This window comes from Hemitrygon akajei, unplaced genomic scaffold (assembly GCF_048418815.1).
Source record: "Hemitrygon akajei unplaced genomic scaffold, sHemAka1.3 Scf000034, whole genome shotgun sequence".
NCBI lineage: Eukaryota > Metazoa > Chordata > Chondrichthyes > Myliobatiformes > Dasyatidae > Hemitrygon > Hemitrygon akajei.
In genome coordinates, this window is record NW_027331920.1 from 2,464,761 (window position 1) to 2,470,800 (window position 6,040).

A 6,040-nucleotide genomic window follows, 5' to 3' on the forward strand; every position below is an offset into this window, starting at 1 on the left:
ATGGAGTCCGAGTGGAGCGGTCAGTGTCAGAGTGAATGGAGTCCGAGTGGAGCGGTCAGTGTCAGAGTGAATGGAGTCCGAGTGGAGCGGTCAGTGTCAGAGTGAATGGAGTCCGAGTGGAGCGGTCAGTGTCAGAGTGAATGGAGTCCGAGTGGAGCGGTCAGTGTCAGAGTGAATGGAGTCCGAGTGGAGCGGTCCGTGTCAGAGTGAATGGAGTCCGAGTGGAGCGGTCAGTGTCAGAGTGAATGGAGTCCGAGTGGAGCGGTCAGTGTCAGAGTGAATGGAGTCCGAGTGGAGCGGTCAGTGTCAGAGTGAATGGAGTCCGAGTGGAGCGGTCAGTGTCAGAGTGAATGGAGTCCGAGTGGAGCGGTCAGTGTCAGAGTGAATGGAGTCCGAGTGGAGCGGTCAGTGTCAGAGTGAATGGAGTCCGAGTGGAGCGGTCAGTGTCAGAGTGAATGGAGTCTGAGTGGAGCGGTCAGTGTCAGAGTGAATGGAGTCCGAGTGGAGCGGTCAGTGTCAGAGTGAATGGATTCCGAGTGGAGCGGTCAGTGTCAGAGTGAATGGAGTCCGAGTGGAGATTCTGAGGCTTTAGCTGTCAGTGATGGGAGCCTTCAGTCACAGAAGGTATAGTTAAGCTGAAGGTAGAGATTTTTTGCCCCCTTCTTTTCAGTTTCTCAATGAGAACAATAGAGATTACGGACGGGGTAGTGGAAAGCTCCTCATGTGGGATGTGGGAAACCAGGGACACCTCCAGTGCCCCCGATCAGTACACCTTCGAGAAGTGGATCCGGCTGCAGCTTCTAACAACCTGCATTAAGAGGCTGGAACCGGATGAACACCAGATCATTCTGGAGGCTTCAGGGGTGATAGATGGGATGTTTAGAGAGGTGGTTACACCCAAAGTGCAGGACACAGGAAACTGGGTGACAGCCAGTGAAAGGAAAGGGGTGAAACAGCCATACAGAGTACCCCTGTGGTCATCCCCTCAACAACTGGGGTATCGTTCTGGATACTGTTGCGGGGTGTGGGGGTGATCCAGCCAGGGAAAGGAAAGGGGTGAAACAGCCATACAGAGTATCCCTGTGGTCATCCCCTCAACAACTGGGGTATCATTCTGGATACCGTTGCGGGGTGTGGGGGTGATCCAGCCAGGGAAAGTCACAGCCACTGGGTCTCTGTCTCTGTGACTCTGAAGGGAAGAGGGGAGAAGAGTCGAGCTGTGTGATAGGTGATGCATCCATTAAGGAAACGGACTAGATTCTGTGGGGGAGAACGAGATTTCAGGATGGTCCTGTGTGCCGTGGGTCCGGGACATCTCTGGTCGAGTGTTCAGCATTCTTAAGGAAAGGGAATAGTGAACGTCGTGGTCCACGTGGGTACCAGTGATATGGGCAGGTGGAGTATTGAGGTTCAACAAAAGGGGTTCAGGGAGTGTGGTGCTAAGTTCAAGGGTTGTAATCTTGGGATTGCCACTGTGCCACGTGCCAGAAACAGGAAGGCTCAGGAATCGGTGCAGGAGGGAAGGTATAAGATTTTCAGATTATTTGAGCCAGCGAGGATTGCGGTGTTGCGTTGGGGGAGAGGGTGGCATCGTTGATGGAGGGTGGAGCAGGCAGGTCTCTCTCTCACACAAACATATGCAGTGTGAGTATGGAGCGTAAGGAAGAGCGGGTTGAGTGGGAGAAGAGTGAGAAGGGGAATGAGGAGGATGAGGTTAGGGCTCCTTCTCAAAGACCCAGACTCACCCACCCCTCCTCCTTTGGAATTGGTCCCATTCCTACCCCAGGCTGGGGGTGAGCATTGAGTTGCCTTGTCAACCAGAAAATGAATGGTTCATCAACATCTGGTTAACACACTTTGATAATAGATTTACGTTGAACTTGATTATTGAAATGTATTGTTTGTAAAACATGAACTGATGAGAAATGGTCTCAGTGAAGGTCCGAGAGTGGAAAATGAACCGGTGTTCAGCCACACTGCTCCGTGCCGGACAAGAACCCCTATCAGAGTCTGTCCCATCTCTGTGCTTGACACATCTCCCTCTAATGTTTCCTCTTTCTGTACCTGTCCCAGTGTCTTTTATTTCCCTTTCTCCTGTCTTCTCCCCATAACCTTTGATATCCTTAATAATCAAGCACTGATTAACTTATGTTTTAAATAAAACCTGTGAAGAGCAAACCAAGCTGAAATGGGGTTGAGAGTTGACCCCTCTGTGAACTATGCTGCTAATGAGAGAGAGAGAGCGAAAAGAGGGGGGGGGGGAGGCGCCCGACACAGATGAGAGGCAGAGAGACATGATTTAATATTATGGCTCCTTGGCTGATTGTTTACCTTTGCTCCAAGGACACTTTTGCCTGCTTGTAAGATTCTTGCAGAGACAGCAAGGCGGAGCCGGTTTGATGGACAGCCGGTGTCCAGCAAGTGATGATAAAAAGCAGCTCTGCTGAGACACAGGCAGACACACCACGGGACACTGAAAGAGCGTTGTGCACCCATGTGAAGGCGGGGGTTTGGAGGATCGATCAGGAGCTCACAGTGTGTGAAAGGTGCGACCGGTGGGGGCTTGTTTGTGTGTCCACCCTTGCCTGGGTGACAGGCCCACCACTGAAGAACGGTCGTACATGGTCATAGTCGATGAGCACAACAGGACAGGAAGCCAACGGACAGTTCGATGGTAACGTCTCTCCCTCTCTCTCTCCCTCCCTCTCTCTCTCTCTCCCTCCCTCCACCTGAACTGAACTCTTCACCATCGTAAGACTATCCATTTTCCCCTAGACTTTGAAACAGCTTGGTTTTGATTCCTATTTCCGCACTTCTGTACATATCATTGCTAACCTGTTTCACATATTTGCATTTTTATAGTACTGTATTGCTTAGTTTACTAATAAACACTATTAGCTACAGTAATACCAGACTCCAAAGTGTGTTTCATTTCTGCTGGTTCGGTAACCCGGTGACGGGTTACGTGACAAACCGATGGCTTGGCCTCCGAGCCGGCCATGACAATGAATTTCACAGGATCACTACCTGCAAATCATTGTGGGCAGGTGTTTTCAGGGAAATGCACGGCAGAAATGTCGCAAATGTTCAGGGAACACTGGCATGGCGTTCTGCACAGGTATGTTCCATTGAGGCAGGGAGCACACGGTGGGGTAGATGAACAAAGGATGTATAAAATCTAGTTAAGAAGAACAGAAAAGCTTATGGAAGCTCCAATAAACTGAGTATAGATGGATTTCTAGAGAATTACAAGGTTACCTGGAAGGAGTGTCAGTGTGAATTAGGAGAGTCAGAAGGGGCCATGAGAAGCCCTTGGTGAGCAGGATTAAGGAAAACACCAAGGCATTCTCCAAGTATGTGAAGAGCAAGAGGATGAGCAATGTGATCATAGGAACAATAGAGTGCGATACCTGAGTTAGATCAGGTAGCGTTGGTACTTAATGAATAGTTTGCTTCAGTATTCACCAGGGAAGGGGGCCTTCACAATTGTGGGGATGACTTACAGCGGATTGAAATGCTTGAGCATATAGACATTAAGAAGGAGGACGTGCTGGAGCACTGGAAAGATATTAAGTTAGACAAGTCGCTGGGGCCAGGTGAGATCTACCCCAGGCAACTGTGGGAAGAGAGGGAGAAAATTGCAGAGCCTCTGGCGATGATCTTTGCATTATCAACCAGGACGGGAAAAGTACCAGAGGACTGCAAGTTAGCAAATTCTGTCTTCAAATTTGACCAATCAAATATTAATAGTGAAACTCTTGGCAGTGTCGAGGATCTGTGCCCAATAGGAGCTCAAAGCTGCTCCGCAGGTTGACCGTGTTGTTAGAAAGGCGTACAGTGTGTTGGACTTCATCAACTGTGGGATTGAATTCAAGAGCCATGAGGCAATGTTACAGGGATATAAACCCTTAGTTACACACCACTTGGAGCACTCTGTTCATTTCTGGTCGCCTCACTACAGGAAGGACGTGGATACTACAGAGAGAGTGCAGAGCAGCGTTACAAAGATCTTGCCTGGATTGGAGAGCATGTCTTATGAGAATAGATTGAGTGAACTTGGCCTTGCCTTCTTGGAGTGACGGAGGCCGAGAGGTGACCTGACAGAGGTGTATAAGATGACGAGGGGTTTGATAGTGTGGATAGCCAGAGGCTTTTTCCCAGTGTTGAAATGGCTAACACGAGGGGGCATTGTTTTAAGGTGCTTGGAAGTAGGTACAAGGGGAGATGTCAGAGGTACGTTTTACACACAGAAGGGAGCATGGGACGCATTTCCAGTGAAGGTGGTAGAGGCGGATACAACAGGGTCTGTTAAGAGACTCTTATATAGGTACCGTACACGGAGCTTAAAAATAGAGGGCTATACGGTAGGGAAATTCTGAATTAGGATCCATGGTCGACACAACATTGTGGGCAGAAGCGCCTGTAATGTGCTGTGGATTACTATGTTCTATGGTCACTCTCCGCTGCTATCAGATTTTTCTTCTCCAGCCCTTGACCTTTCCCACCCGCCTGGCTTCAACTATCACATTCTAGCTAATCCCTTTCCCCTCTGATTATACTGCACACCTTTTGATTCTGGCATTTCCCCCGTCCTTCTCAGTGCTGAAGAAGGGACTCGTCCCGAACCGCCGGCAGTTTATTCTTTTGCACAGATGCTGCCTGAGCTGCTGAGTTCCTTCAGCGTTTTGAGTGAGTGGCTTTGGATTTCCAACATTCACAGACTCTCCCGTGTTCGCTCCAGGATTCGCCGTGACCAGGAGATCACACAGGCAAGCGTAAGGGTCGAAACCTTCCCGAAAATCACGCCTGCGCTCGGTAAACGAAAGGCTCATTGACCTGGCAGCATGTCGGAGCGGCGCTACGGGCGGAGATTTCCCGCGACTGAGGGACAATTACTGTGAGATGCCGACACACCATGGATCCGCATCCTGGGACAGTCCGGCTCCTTTCCCTCTCTCTCGGCCCCACGATCCGGATGAATGAATTCACTTTATTTCCGACATCCTTCTCATACATGAGGAGTAAAATTCTTTTTGTTAAAGTAATAATAATAAATGAAATAAAAATAATAGTAATGAATAAATAAAACAATTACAGTATACAGATATTGAATAGATTTTAAAAACGTGCAAAAACAGAAATACATTATATTAAAAAAGTGAGCTGGTGTCCAAGGGTACAATGTCCATTCTGGAATCGGATGGCAGAAGAGACGAAGCTGTTGCTGAATCTCCTAGTGTGTGCCTTCAGGCTCCTGTACCGCCTACCTGATAGTAACAGTAAGAAAAGGACATGCCCTGGGTGCTGGATGTACCCAGAAGAAGCCAGAATAAAAATATGGGGAGGGGAAAGAGGCTAGCTGGAAGGTGGCAGGTGGGTGGGAAAGGTCAAGGGTTGGAGAAGAAATAATCTGGTCGGTGAGGAGAGTGCACCAGAGGGGAGAGAGAGAGGGAGGAGGAGGGGACCCGGCGGATGTAATAGGCAGGTGAGAAGTAAGAGTGTGGAATAGAGGAAGACGGGGGTGGGGGTGGGTTTGGTCTATCAGGCGAGATCAATATTCACGCATCAGGTTGGAGTACTCAGACCGAATATAAAATGTTGCACCTCCACCCTGACGGGGGATTTCATCCCGGCACAAGAGGAGGCCATCGATCGACATGTCAGAACAGGGATGGGAATCAGTATGGAAATGTTTGGCACTGGGAGGTTCTGCTTGGGACGGATGGTGCGAAGCTGCTCCACGAATTGTTCCCCTAATTGATGAGCTGATGCTCAGGAGGGAGGAGCAACACCTTATATTCCTGGTTCCCTCCAACCTGATGAACTGAACCACAGCACCAGTCTTGTCTGCTGAATCCAGAGCCCCAAGGGAAGCTGTCTCTCCATCTGAATGATGGTCTTTTTGACCTCCTGAAGACCTGTTTTTGAGTAACAGTAATGATCCGCTGCTCTCCTGTGCCCACTTCCCCAGCTGGTCTCCATCCCACTGTAACCTCAGACAACCCTCACTTCCCCAGCTGGTCTCCATCCCACTGTAACC